This window comes from Octodon degus, unplaced genomic scaffold (assembly GCF_000260255.1).
Source record: "Octodon degus isolate 3935 unplaced genomic scaffold, OctDeg1.0 scaffold00292, whole genome shotgun sequence".
Taxonomy (NCBI): domain Eukaryota; kingdom Metazoa; phylum Chordata; class Mammalia; order Rodentia; family Octodontidae; genus Octodon; species Octodon degus.
In genome coordinates, this window is record NW_004524868.1 from 1,613,747 (window position 1) to 1,629,679 (window position 15,933).

General features: G+C 38.9%; 1 pseudogene; it reads right to left on the reverse strand.

Moving 5' to 3' along the window:
* Nucleotides 1–15,933, reverse strand: part of LOC105740889 — a 145,375-nt pseudogene that overhangs the window by 120,590 nt on the left and 8,852 nt on the right.

Consider the following 15,933-nt stretch of genomic DNA (forward strand, 5'->3'; position numbering starts at 1 on the left):
ACCCTGTAGACCCTTCCTAAAATACAATAAATAAATAAATAAATAAATAAATAAATAAATAAATAGAAGCAGATCACCTTTCCAGACTGGTCAAAAGGAGATGTGACTATGCACATTTATTGCCTTATTCGTACTGCATTTGGTTCAAAGAAAAGGGTAACCAGGACCTAAAGGACAGCAGCAACTTTTAGAAACTAGAAGAGGGATGAAACTATACTTCCTAGAGTCTCAGAGGAATGTAGTCTTACTCTCACCTTATTATTAATCCAGCCTGATAAGGACTGGTTATCTACAGGACTGTAAGATAATCATTTCTGTTGTTCAAAGTCACTGAGGATGTGCCACTTTATTAAAGTGACAATAAGGATCAAAGTGTAGCGCTCCTGGCTTTGCTCACATAGGTATCTAAAAGGTGAGCCCTGTGTTCAGTTGGACATTGTAGAAAATGATTGTGTTAGGCGATAAAGCTGAGAGAAAAGGACCAAAATGTCAGATGATGCAGGAGGAAGTGATGGCACCTCATCTTCTCCTCTTCTACAAAAACTGGCCCTAGGAAGGAACCTCCTCCCTTTATGCCTTTAGGAAATCCTCTAACCTAACCCTAGGGCTCAGGAACTATCCTGGACACCCTCCCTCTCTATCCAACACAGAACTGTGTGAGCACAGACCTGAGCAGATGACCCCTGCGTCCTCCTTGTGCCAGCAGTCGTGCTGTCCCCAGCCACGGAAAGGGCAGTTCCACACCTGGAACTCCTCTCCTGTGCAGTTCAGCTCATCCAGCCAGATTATCCCTGATCCCTGCCCAAAGTGAGCAGACACTGTGGCATTGAGGGCCGCTCCACAGTCTAGCTGTCTGCACACCACTTGGGCATCACTCAGGTCCCAGCTGTCATCACAGATGGTGCCCCAGGAGCCCTGATGCAGGATCTCCACTCTCCCTGCACAGCGACCGCCCCCATCGACGAGGCGCAGCTTTCTGCTATCTGAGAAGAGACAGAGTCAGGTCAGAGATACTGACATGAGAAGGGGCAGGGTTCTGTCCTGAAGATGTCCTCACCTGAGGAGTTGGCAGCCAGGCCCTCTGAGGCTGCAGAGACTTCTGGGTCAGACAGGAAGTCATTGCTCTGTGGCTGCGGTTGTGTCCAGTTTCCTGCAGAGAGGGCAAGAGAGCAGGAACCTGAGCTACACCAAAGACAGGACAGTGCTGGTATCTAGGATGGAAACTGTGATATAGGAGAAGTGGTTTCCTATCCTCAAAGCTCATATTCTGCATGGAGATCTCTCCTTCTAATTATGCCAAACCTTTCTGTTTTAAGATTGAATGGTCATATCAACCATCTCTTTTTTACTATTCATTCATAAATTTTTATATTAGCAGAAAGAGGCAGAATGTACAACTTACTAATACTGGGAAGTGTGGTAAACATTACTTGGAAGTGATTATAAAATTATTTCAATTTTTTGTAGATCTCAAATTAATTACTTAAATATATTCCATAAAAATTAATTTGAAGACATGTCAAAGAAATTTTGTATTCCTAGAACATTACTATACAAATAATTATAACATCAAAAAAATAATCAGGCATGATGGCACATGCCTGTAATCCCAGAACTCAGGAGGCTGAGGCAGTAGGACTGCAGCAATTGTAAGACGAGCTGAGGCTATACACTAAGTTCAAGACCAGTCTAAACTACCTACTGAGACCCTGTCTCAATAAACAAACAAACAAATAAATAAGTATATATCCAACATTTTTTAAAAACCCTGATAGAAATTAGAAACCTAATATATAAATTATCTCCAAATTTATATGTAAATTTAACGTCAGTCACAATATTATTTTTGGTGTTATCTATGACAAGCTGATACTAAATTTTATGTAGAAATACATAAAACCAGTAAAAACTAACATATTTGGCAATAGGGTTTAAACAAGATAGCATGTCAGCATCTTGTACTATGAATAACTATTACACAGACAACAATATGCAATGTATTAATTATTGTAACTGTCCTACTAACCTGTTTTGAAACTGTCTCATTGTTATTTCTTTCTCAATAAAATTAATAAAAAATATCATACGTGGCAAACAAAGCAACACAATTTGAACAGCCACTTCAATTTGACCGAAGTTTCTCATATGTAGTGTAATGTTATGGCAACTGAAAAGACATGATATTGGTTCAAGGATCAACAGTTAACAGAGTGAAGCAGAACAGATTATATGAATAAACTCAGACATAACAGAGCTCTTTTTGTGACACAGGTAGCCTTGCTGTGGGGAGAAAAATATTCACAAGAAAAGATTCTGTCAGCTGGATCCAAAGAATGATATACAACTTTTCCTGAAATCACCATTCAATGCACAATAAAATTCCCAGAAAGATTGCAATTATAGGCAAAAGAAGAAAATTTGTGTATAAGGCATCTTTTGAGAATTTTATTTTATATTCAGGTAGTTTAATATCACACTCAATGTATAGATAATAGCTGGTAAACTGTGTTTAAAGTGAAATTAAAAGTTTGAGGCTCTTGCTCTTTGCCCCCCACTATAAAAGGTTGCTCTCTGCAGTGTGCCAGGCTGCCTTGGAGTGAGCTAAGTATGGACTGAACCCTCCAGTAACTGTGAGCTAATAAATGCTTTCCTTCCTTAATTTTGGTTGTTGGGTATTTGTCCCAGCAATGAGGGAAGAGTAACTGAGACAGAACTTAGTACCACAAGAGAGGAGTCATTGTTGTGTCTAAACCTGACCATATGGATTATGAGTTTTTAGTAAAGACTTATGGGAAGACAGGAAAGTTTCAGAGACATTGCCTACTTGAGAAGAGCTGAAACAGCTTTGATTCTTTTGCAGGGCAAATTCTGGTCAAAGCTCAGAAGACCAGAAGGCTAGTAGAAAGCTGGCCTGTAAAGACCAGGCTGGAGAGGTTTCTGCTGGAAAGAAGGACTGCATTGGCTTTTGTACTCTGGATCATTTGCATTTTGACTTGGCAGAAAAGCGGTCTGAATTTTGCTCATGTCCAGAGACTTTGCCTGAGAGTGAGTTTAAGTATAGAAGACTGATTAATCTTTCAAAAGATATTTCAAAGCAACCAAATGTTGGGGCAGTGGCATGACTATTACTGGGGGCTTTTAGTCTGAATTATGTTGAGAATGAAGAGCAAGGGGTGCAGCAGGATGATTCAAAATGTTTTGAGTTTGGCCAGAAAGGAAGCTCCAATAAAGTTGCAGACTGTAAAGATAAAAGCTGAGAGGAACTCCATTTCTAAGAAGGAACCAGAGAATTAAAAGGATGGCCTGAGGGCATCACTGAAGGCAGAACGTTTCCACCCTTTGCAGCCTCAGAATTGCAAGGGTGAAGGACTATGCCTTGAGGGGAACACCGCAGAGCCCCTTGTACCAGAATGGCAGCAGGGGTCATACCAGGTTCCAGAATGGCTCCTGCACAAGAGAATGTATTCCTCAGAATCAGGGTCAGAGTGCTTAGCAATCCAGGAAGTTGATCCCTATAGCCAAGAGGAAAAGGAAGCCTGGCTACTGTTGCAGCTGGCAGCAGACCTTGGTATCATCCACATGGCATTGGTTTTTGGTGCTTTCAGAATGCAGGAGTTCTGAGGTTAAGAAGACTTCCACCTTGATTTCAGAAGAATGCTTGGAGACCAGGCAGTGTGCCCCTGAGAGGGCAGTGTGGAAAGCTGCATGTAAGAAGCCTATTCAGTGGAAACTGTTATGAGTCTCTCAAAATAGAAACCAGACCAGCAAGATAAGAATTTATTTTTTGAATGGAATATAAATCATTTAAGAAATAATATTCAGATATTTGTCTTAAATTTCAAAGTCATTTACAGAAAATGTATCATCACATATAACTTTACAATACAATTAAATAAAAATACATGATTCTAAAAACCTCATGAAAAATTATTCTTGAATAGACAAGGAAGGTGACAATAAATTCAGCTTAAGTTTTAAACAGAAAGCAGTAATGTACATGTATTTCTTGATACACAGAAGTGCTGAATCTTAATCACATCTTGTCCCTAGGAGTATCTTTAGAATACTGCCAATACATGGGTGTATCTTACAATCGGCCACAGCTATGGTCATAGTTACAACATAGAATGAATAAGCATAGCAGTAGTTACAAAGGCAGACCATTTACCAAGATATAACAAGAATATATAGAAAGATATGAGAATAAATGATACATTAAACAGCAAACATAGAGATCTGATTCCTTTATAACATCCCTTGCTGTTTTAACACTAAATGCTAATGCAAAAGAAGTGTTCTACCAAATTTTAATATTCTCAGATACGAATTTAAAGAAGACTTTTATTACTGAGCTCAGGTTTGTCAGCTCTGGAAAGACTGAACAGCAGCAAGGTCAGGAAGTAGTGGGCTTTTAAAACATATAACCACATCCAGTTGAGTAAACAAATTTATCATCTGACACAAAATAATGATTTTACAATAAGCACTTGCCTGGCAATCCTCAGTACTGAAAAAAAGTAAAACAATATAACGCCTTTAGCACTACTCAACCTAATTTTTCTGGGGGCATTGTTTTAGTTTTTGATTACCTTGAACCTGAATACACACAGCCTTACATAGTTTGAGGTTACAAGGAGTTAAGTCCATTTAGTTTCATTTTTAAGTCATCTAACTTTGTTTATAGGAATTAGTAAGGAAGGAATTTTATCTTATCAAACAGCAAGAAACAGCCACTAGCTACTGAACAACCTAGGACAGAGGGTGAATACACATTTATCACACAAAAGAAAGCACAAGATTTTCTTCTGGCAGGACCTGTCTGGTCCAAGCCCAGGTGCAGCGTGGGTGAGACCCTCTTCCACTCCCTTAGGAACCCCCACCTCTCCTCACACCCCTGGCCCCCCACCCAGAGTGAGAACATCTACTACTTTCTTGGGACCCTCAGATCAAGCCCTAGCCAAGGCCCAGTGAGTGTGTGGGAGACGTTCCAGCTACCCTGCTCCCATGGGACCTGTCTGGTCCAAGCCCAGGTGCAGCATAGGTGAGACCCTCTTTCACCCCCTTGAGACCCGACCACCACCACTCCTCAGCACCCTCCCCCAGCCCAGTGATAACTTCTACTACATTCTGGGGAACCCCAGATCCAGGCCGAGCATAGGCCAAATGAGTGTGTGGGAGAGCTTCTGGCTACCCTGCGACAGGAAGACTTGTCTGGTATTAGACCAGATGCAGCATGGGTGAGACCTTCTTTTACCCCGTTGGGAATGCCCACAACTCCCCAGTCCCACCCTACTACAGCCCAGTGAGTGGAAACTTCTGCCAAGCTCTCAGGACCACCAGATCCAGCCCTAGCCCAGGCCCAGAGAGTGTGTGGGAGAACTTCCTCTCCAACCTACTCCACATTGTCCTGTTCAGAGTCAGCTTAAGACTGGTATACAAAACTGGGGTGAAACTCTGCAGCTGCAGTACCTGCAGAGGGAGTAGGGCACAGAAACACCCAGCTAGTCCAGGAGCAGAACATCTTGCCAGAGGGGCAAAACAGGATCACTCTCTAGGGCAGCAGCAGGAAGAAGCTGAGCACAGCAGCCAGACCCAAGAAAAGAACAGCTGGATAAATTCAAACTTTGTAAATCTGCACATGAATTTCAGTAGGTGTTATGGTTATAACTGAACAAAAGCTACTCAACAAAGATCAGAAGACAGTGCTATACAAAATGACAATGAGAAGGAGCAAATTCAGTCTCAGACCCCAAAACTTGCCCACAACAAGTGCAGAGGACACTAACACAGAACAAATTGGGAATCACACAGCTGAAATCAATGAATGGCTTCTGAAATAAACAACTGCATAAAGGTATAGAGGAAATCAGATTGGAAATTAAAAAAATGCCTGAATTAATAGCATCTGCAATAAAGAATCAGACAGAAACATGAAGGAAAATCAATGCCCATCCAGAGCAAGTGCAGAAGACACTAGCTCAGATGAAGTGTATGAATTAACACCTTCAAAAGTAAATAAGCAACAGCAAAAAGCCATAGAGGAATTCAGAGCAGAATTATTTGCTGAAATAAAAAAGAAATTATCTGAACCCAGAGCATCTGAAAGAAAGACTCAAATACAGAAACTTAGGGAGGAAACCCAATATGGAAAACTTAAGGAGGAAACCCAATATGGAAAAAAAAACACTGCAGTAAAAGAATTAATAACTGCTCATAAAGGAGACCTTGACAAAAAAAGAGATTAGAAAAATGACAGATTCCTTGAATGAGCAATACAGGAAAGAAATAGATTGCATGAAGCAGAGTCAAAGAGATATAGAGGAACTTAAAATCGCAATCAAAATCTTGAAAATCCATTTTAGTGAAAGTGAAGACAGAGTTTAAGATCTTGAAGACACTGATTAAGCTAGTGAAAAGGTAAGACAGGATCTCTTAAAAACAACCAGGATGCAAGAAAAAATAATTCACCACTTGCAAGATGATGTAAAAATAAAAAAGTGAGACTAATAGATATCAATGAAAAAGAAGGAGTCAATACAAATGACATGAAAAAAATATGGGCAGTAGTAATAGCAGAAAACTTCCCAAATATGAGGAAACAACCTGACATTCAGGTAATCGAAGCATACAGAATGCTAAGTAACCTAAACCCAATTAAAAACACACCGAGACATATGATAGTTAAGATTCCAGAAATCCAGCACAAGAATAATATAATGAGAGCTGCTAGAGAAAAGAAGTAGATCACATTCAAAGAAAAAGCCATCAGAATTATGGCCAAATTCTCTTCAGAAACCATGAAGACAAGAAGAGCATGGAGAAGAGTAATTCAAGTCCTCTATAAAAACAAATTCCAGCCCAGAATACTATACTTTGCAAAACACTCTTTCAAATTTGATGGAGAAATGAAATATTTTCATGACAGAGAACAATGAAAGAACTTCATGATGGCAAAGCCAACCCTACACAGGCTCCAGAAAGATGTTATAGAGAGGGATGAAAATGATCAGAACTCCACAAATGAGATCAGGAGGAACCAACTAAATAGGGCAAACAATTAAACACAGGAAAAAAAGAAGTAAACAACAACAGGTAAATAACATGTCAATTATAAGCCAATACATCTCCATTATAACCATCAATGTAAATCCACTCAACTCACCAATTAAGAGAAATAGACCGGCAAAGTGGAGTAGGAAAAAAAATCCAACAATATGCTGTATACATGAAATATATTTAATGCATAAAGACATTCATAGGCTGAAAGTCAAAGGATGGAAAACACTATTACATGCCTCAGCACCTCAGAAAACAGCAGGGTTAACAATCCTATTCTCAGAGAGTCTCAACTTCAAACCAAAAATGATCAAGCGAAATAAAGAAGCCTACTATATACTGGACAGGAAAAAACACAAGAGGAAAACGTAACACTCATAAATATGTGTGCACCAAACAAGGTGACAACCAAATATATAAAGCAAATCATAATGGACACCAATTATGTGGTACTCCAGTACCACAACCTTAACAGGAGACGTTAACACAACCTTCTTCCAAAAAAAATGGGTTAACCAGACAAAAAATAGCAACTAAATAACAGAACTGAACAAGAGCTTGAAACAAATGGACTTGGTGGACACATACAGAGTGTTCCACCCAAACAAAGCTGAACACACATTTTTCTCTCTTCACATGGGTAATTTTCTAAAATCGAACATATACTGGTCCATATGTCATGTGTAAGTATATGCAAGAAAACAGAAATTATCACACGCATGTATTTGACCACAGTGCAAAGAAACTGGAAATAAATGACAAGAGAAACCCAAAAAAACCCTAAATACATGGAAATTAAATGACATCCTACCAAGGAGTCAATGAGTCACAGATGAAATTAAACAAGAAATTCAACAATATCTACAATTTAATGAAAATTCAAACACAACTTATCATAATTTATGGGATACAATGAAAGCAGTTCTCAGAGGGAAATTCATAGCTGTGAACTCACACATTAGGAAAACAGAAAGGGAACAAATAAACACTAAGCCTGCAGCTACAACAACTAGAAAAGGAAGAGCAAACCATCCCCACAGCACAAAGACGGGAAGAAATCTTAAAGATTAGAACAGAAATTAATTCAACTGAGACGAAGAAAACAGGTCAAACAATTAACACAACAAAAAGCAAGTTCTTTGAAATATTAAATAAAATTGATGAACTCCTAGTTAATAACATCAAAAGAGGAAAAAAATATTCAAATACAAGCAGCAAGGAATGGAAAGAATCTAATTACCACAGACCCAGTGGAAATACAGAAGGTTATCAATAGCTACTTTGAGAATTTTACTCTCACAGAAGACACAGATAAAATGGACAGATTCCTAGAAAGGTACAAATTACCAAAACTGAATTGATAAGATTCAACTACATTGAATAGCCCAATAACAGCCAAAGGAATACAAGAAGAAATAAAAAAAATACCTACAAAAAAAAGTCTAGGTCCAGATGGATTCACAGCCGAATTCCATGAGAATTTTACAAAAGATGTAGTCCCTATGCTCCTCAAACATTTAAATGGAACTGAAAAGGAACAAATCCTCCCAAAATCATTCCTGGAGGCCTGGAGGTGAGTATTACACTGATAAAATAACCAAGGAAAGACAAAACTAAAAATGAGAGCTAAAGACCAATCTTCCTCTGGAACATAGATGCATAAATTCTCAATAAATTACTAGAAAACAGAATATAGAAAATCTTTAAGAAGATCAAACCCCATGACGATGTAAGATTCATCCCAGGGATGCAAGGGTGGTTCAATATTTGAAAATCTATAATTGTAATACACTATATCAATAAAGCTAAACCTAAAAACCACAGGATCATCTTAATTGATGGAGAAAAGGCTTTTGACAAAGCCTTACACTCATTCATGTTCAAAGTCCAACAGAAAATTGGAATACATGGCCTCTACTACATTCTGGTAAAAGTCATTTATGAAAACCCAATGGCTAACATAATTCTAAATGGGGAGAAACTGAAATATTTTACTCTTAGATCTGAAATAAAACAAGGATGTCCTCTATCACCACTCCTATTCAATATAGTTCTATAATTATTGGCTAGAGCAATTACACAAGAGAAAGAAATAAAAGGAACAAGAATATGTAAAGAAGAAGTTAAAATGTCCTTGTTTGCAGATGACATGATACTTTAACATGAAGACCAAAAAACTCAACCAAGAAGCTAGTAGAAGTAATATACAAATTCAGTAGCATAGCAGAATACAAAGTCAATTCCCAAAACACAGTAGCATTCCTCTACACAGATAAGAAACACTGAGACGGAAATTATAGAAACAATACGCTTTACAATAGCACAGAGGAAAATGAAATACATTGGAATTCATCTAACTAAATACATCAAAGATCTTTTCCAGGAAAATTACAGTACTCTGGAAAAGAGATTGTAGAGCATTACAGAAAATGGAGACATTCCATGCTCCTGTATAGGAAGAATCAAAATCGTGAAAATGGCCATACTCCCCAAATTGCTGTACAGATTTAGTGCAATCCCTATGAAACTTCCACAAACATACTTCACAGAGCTAGAGAAATCCTTTCTAAAATTTATCTGGAAGCAGAAGAGGCCTAGAATAGCAAAGACAATCCTGGTCAACAAAGACAAGCCCAGAAGCATTACAATTCCTGACTTGAATTTATACTACAAGGGCACTGTGATACAATCAGCATGGTAGTGGCAAAGAAATAGACCTGAGGATGAAGGGAATAGACTATAAGACTCTGAAGCCTCTACAAACACACTCAGTCACCTTATCTTTGACAAAGTGGTCAAAGATACTCACTAGGAAAAGAACATTCTCTTTTAAAAATTGTGCTGCAAAAACTGGCTCTCTACATGTAGAAAAATGAAATTTGACCTAGGTCTGTCACCATGCACTAAACTAAAGTCAAAATGGATTAAAGATCTAAACATTAAAAGAGAAATACTAAATCTCCTGGAATAGAAAGTAGGAGGGGGGCTGGTGAGATGGCTCAGTGGTCTAAAGCACCTGCTTAGAACAAGCTTAGCAAAGCATCAGGGACCACGGTTCGATCCCCCAGCACCACATGCCAGCCAGCCCCGCCCCCTGGTGGGCTGAGCTAGCCACACACAAAAAAATAAATAAATAAAATTAAAAAAAAAAAACAAAAAACAGTATTAAAAAAAAAAGAAAGAAAGTAGAAGGAACTCTTGAAGATAGGGGTAGGCAAAGAGTTCATGAACAAAAATCAAACCACACAGGAAACACTTGAAATAATTAACAACTGGGACCTCCTCTTATATAGAACTTTTTGCACTTCAAAAGAAATTACCAACAAAGTGAAAAGACAACCCACAAATTTGGAAACAATCTTGACAAATATGTACTCAGACAAAGGTCTGCTCTCTGGAATTGATAAAGAAATAAAAAAAACAAAACAAAACTGTGGCCCCAAAATTTAAAGACCCAATCCAGAAATGGGCATCTGAGATGAACACACACTTCTCAGAAGATGAAATTAAAGAAGTGAATAAATATGTGAAAAAATGCTCCACATCACTATCCATGCATGAAATGCATATTAAAACAGCATTGAGATACCATCTCACCCCTAAAATAATGATTATCATAAAGAAGTCAACCAACAACAAATGTTGGAAACGTTGTGTGGGAAAAAGGAACCATTCTCCAGTACTGGAGGGAATACAGACTAGTGCAACCACTATGGAAATCAGAATGGAGACTCCTTAGAAAACTAGGACTGGAAATCCCACTTAATCCAGCTATTCCTCTACTGTGAATTTTCCCAGAGGTTCTGAAAACATCATATCATAGTGATATATGTGTGCCTATTTTTGTAGCAGCACAATTTGTGATAATCAAATCTTGGAAGCAACCAAGATGCCTGTGATCTGTGGAATGCATGAAAAAGATGTGGTGTTTTTGTACAATGGAGTATTACTCAGCTATAAAGAATGATAAACTTGAAGCCTTTATATTGAAGTGGATGCCACTTGAAGGTACACTCATAAGTGAAAAAAACCAGACACATACGTGTAAATATCATATAGTTTCCCTAGCATAAAAACTCAAAAGAAGAAATACAAATAGAAATGTATAATACAACTAAAAGGAAAACAAGATGTTGAGGACTAGACAATGAAGAGAGATCAAGAAGAGAGAGGAAACATGACAGAGGCAATCCATACAGTTATATATACAAGATGGGTAAGGCAATCATTCTGAGAATCTTCAGAAGATCTTTGAATCTAGCAGTTAATTGGAAGGATTCTCACCCTGACTATTTATACTGACACCTGTGAACTTAGCAACTGCACTGAAGATAGAAGTCTGTAATAGTAGGTTCATACTTGGAGTGCCTGTCATTCTGACTTTCTGGATATGTGCTTCTTGTCATGACACACCAGTTGCTGCCATGCTGTCTCTCTAGTAGATGATTATTTAAAATAGAAGGGGGTGGTGAAATAAGGCAGGAGACAGGAAAAGGAGAATTGCAGGACTGTACTACAACAAAGTTGTATACGGTTAGATTTCTGGACTTATGTGTAAACATATATAATTCTTTATTCCTATTTTTTACATGTAATTTCGTTTTCAAATTTTTTTGTCATATTCTGTAGGGACTGAATGTTTAATATATCAATACTATATGAAAAATACCTGTTCCTTGTAATGCCTAAGATGTTTGACATTCAGACAGATAGTGAGGTTAAGCTCAATAACCTAGGTTATATGGCAATAACAATAAACTTCTCTTCCAGAGGGTTTACAACCTAAGTTAGTTAGAGAAAAATGAGGGTCACAAGGAAAGCCAACATTTTGGCCTTAGCCTTCCAAGGTCCATTAAGACTCAGGACATTTGAGAACCTGTTCTGTAACATCATGTGACTCAGTTGTGTCCCAAATTTTATGACCAAGAAGATTATGGGGTCAAAGAGTAAAGTGATCGATGATGTAGAGTGTGCCTAAGAAGATTCTCATGGAGAGAAAAACATTCTCTCAGGCTTTCATAGACAGCAAATTGTCCAAGCAATGGCCGTGACTCATCCACATGACTGACACTGACAAATGATCTACAATCTGAGGTACAGGATCTCAGGATAAATCCTGAGGGGATTTGATTGACCTTATCAGACTCAAAAGCTACAACTCTTGTTGCATAGGTCCTACTTTACCTTGGTCTTAACCATCCAGCAGAAAAGTATAAAAATGAAGTATAAGAAGTAAAGCCATGCTGTTATGTCGAGCTGTAGGGGACTCAGGTCAACACCTTCTGATATTGCCAGTCAAGTGGATGACCCAGTGCTATTATGGACTGCTGGCCTATTTTGAAATATTTTGCTGAGTTCACACATCTATAATGTTTAAATGGTGGAACTAAACAAGAAAATGGATATAGATGTATGACCATTTTGTATCTGTATATTCAAAATGGTTAGGATAGAGATATAGCTGAATTCTCTTAATTCAAGGAATAGAGGGATTTGTTCTAATTTTGTTTCTGAATAGGATATCATGTCTGCGTCTTATACACCAAATAACCACTAGGATGGCAGTATGTAATGTGTTAATTATTGGAACTGTCCTACCAATTTGATTTGAAACTGTCTCATTTCTATTTATTTGTCAATAAAATTATGGAAAAAATAAAATGAAACGAAATGTGAGTTAATGCTGTACAGAAGCCCAAGAAGTTTAGAAAAGCCAGGAACACGGATCACCTAAGGGAACCTGCAAAATGGGAGCAAAGATGGCCTAAGAGAGATGACATGGAAGCCACCAAGAGTACTGTAGGTGTGGGGACACGTGGAGCTCACAATTTGCCACAGATTGCTTCAGATGTTCCACATGGACCTACAGAATATAATATTTGCTCTGATGAGTTTTGGGCTTGTTTTTTTCCCTAGTGGTTTCTATCCTGCTGTGCATACCTTTTGGAATGGCAGTGTTTATCTTGTGTCTTTGAATGTTAGAAGTGTTTGTCTTTTCATTTGTACAGGGGGTCACAGTTGAGAGTTTGCCTTGGAACTTGGAGAAGACTTGGGACTTGGACTTTTAAGGAATGCTGAAACTGTTGGGACTTTGGCAACTCTTAGAGATGGACTATAATGGCTTTTGCATAAAGGAATGTGCATGAGTCTTTGGGGGCCGAGGGGCAGAATATTATGGGTTGTCCCCTCAAAGCTTCATAGAATCTTGGGGTAGCTTTTGGTGTTTGTGATTGATTACTGTGGGTGTGGATGCTGCACCTAACCTGGGTTGCATTTCAATGTAAGGAGGAAAGAGAAGTTAGCTTCTTGAGCTGCTGCTACTCCTCCTTTTGTGCTACTGCTCTTTGCCCATGGCCATGAAATATTGTTCTTTGCGATGTGCCAGGCTGCCTTGAAGCCTGTTGAGTATGGACTAAAATCTCCAGTAACTGTGAGCTAAATAAATTTTTCCTTCCTTCAAAAAAAGGAAAGAAAGAATGGAAGGAAGGAAGGAAGGAAGAAAGGAAGGAAGGAAGGAAGGAAAGAAAGAAAGAAAGAAAGAAAGAAAGAAAGAAAGAAAGAAAGAAAGAAAGAAAGAAAGAATTTAAGAACTTGAAATGGATATGGCAGTGCACATTTGTAATTCTATCCCTCAGGAGGATAGAGAGGAATAATTGCACATTTAATCCCAACATAAGCTACTTAGTGAGATCAAGACTAATTTGTACTACAAAGTTAAAAACATATCTCAAAAACAAAAAAGAAAAAGAAACAAAGAAAACATAAGAATTTGACTTTGCAAAAAGTATCATATTAATATAATGAAAGTAAATGGTTAGGGATTAAAAATGCAAATAAGGGCCAGCCAAATACCTCAGCAAGTTAAAGCACCTGCTTAGACCAAATGCAGGGTCTGGGAGTTCAATCCCCTGGCCTGCTGATCTACACAGTGAGGCACTGTACACCCTGTCCTAAATTTTTAAAAAATGCAAATAAGTGTGTAAATAGTTCATCAAATGTCAAAGCCCAGGCAATTTGCAGCACAATTGTTTGTAATAGTTAAGATCTAGAAACAACTCAATTCTCTGTCATCAGATGATGAAATCAGTATAATTTCATGTGTTCATATCCAAAACAAGAATGAAGCTCTGCTGCAAAGAAAACACAGGTGAACTTCACAACACAGGTGAAGTCAACCTATGAGTTGGTTCAACAAATTTGAAATAAAAAGGAAAATCTGCTGGATGATTTTGCATAAAGATCAAATCTGAACAAAATATTTCTGGTCAGCAGGCATTAGAATCTTTTCCTGTGTGTTGTGGTTTATGTCTAGTTGTCCCCCCAAATCTTCATGCAGTCATGGGGCAACTTCTGGAGTGCATAATTGATTGTTTATCCAATGTTGGGATTATAGTTGTGAATGTCCTGAGGCATTCACATTCTCTGCTTGACAATGTGAGGAGGGGATAGAGGCTAGCTAGCTGCCTGAGCTAATACTACTCTCTTTGTTATCTTGCTCCTTGTCACCTCAATGAATGGCTGCTCTCTGCAATGTGCTCCTCTGCCTTAGAGCCAGTCAAGTATAAATTGAAAGCTCCAGTAACCATGAGCTAAATAACACTTCTCTTCCCTAATTTTGGTCATCAGGCATTTCTCTCAGAAACAAGAGAACAGTAACCAAGACATTGTTCACAGAAGGACTGAACTGTGACTAATGGGATATTCAGGTGAATTCTGGTAGAGTTACTAACATTGTGTTGACCTTCGTGACATACTTAACAAAGTTTTACATCCAGTCTTACACATTATTTTAAGAAATGTAGGGCCAGGTGTGGTGGTAGACACCTGTAATCCCAGCACTCAGGAAGCTGAGGTACGATGATCACCATGAGTTTGAAGTCAATGTGGGCTATACAGTGAATCTAGGTCAGCCTGAACTACATGCTGAGACCTTTAGTCAAAAAAGTACATAAATAACAATGTCTTTTAAAATATTTCCATTAACCTGCTTTATCCAGCCTGAAGGAGGAATTGTCAGCACTATCACCCTACTTTACTATAGAACATTTCAATTTGAAGTCATTTCTCTCTGCTGGGTGGTGTGAAACCTGTCCCCCCAGGAGCATCCCGGGTCCCTGACACCTCAAACATTCTCTCACCTGAGCAGACCACTGAGGCTGTGTTCCCATGGTCACATGCAGGAGCACCCAGGGCTCTCACAGGGCAACTCCACAAGAAGGACTCAGACCCTAAGCAGTGGAATCGGTTTTTCCAGATCTCACCACCTTTTTCTGCAAAGTACACTCCTCCTTTTGGGGTGAAGATGGCAACACCACAGCCCAGCTGGCAGCACACAACATGGGCATTGGCCATATTCCAGTGGGAGGCACACAGTGCTTTCCATCCCACAGAGGTGTTCACCTCCACCTGACCCTCACACTGGGAGGTGCTGTTCTTCCTGAGCTGGACTTCACTGAACTCTGAGAGGAGAAAACAAATTTTCAGTAATATTTCTCATTCATTTTGTCCACAGGCTTTCCAAAGAGGCTAAATCCAACCTCTGAATCTCACCTGAACAAACAATTTCAACAGCTCCACTATGTTGGCAGCTTCCTCCAGAACAGGGTGCTCTAGGGCAGAACCAGATTGAAGGTTCCTGCCCTTCACACCGGAACTCTTCATCCCACACCTGTGGAATGACCTCTCTAAAAGGCACAGCCCTTACAACAGAAACAGCTTTGCCACACTCCAGCTCTGCACAGATGACTTGGGCAGTGGCAAATGTGAAGTTCCTATCAGACACTGGAATCCAGCCTCCTCCAGGATTCACTTCCACTTGCCCGGAGCAGGGTCCTTCTCCTCCAGCCAGGTGCACAAATCCTAAGGCAAAAAAAAAAA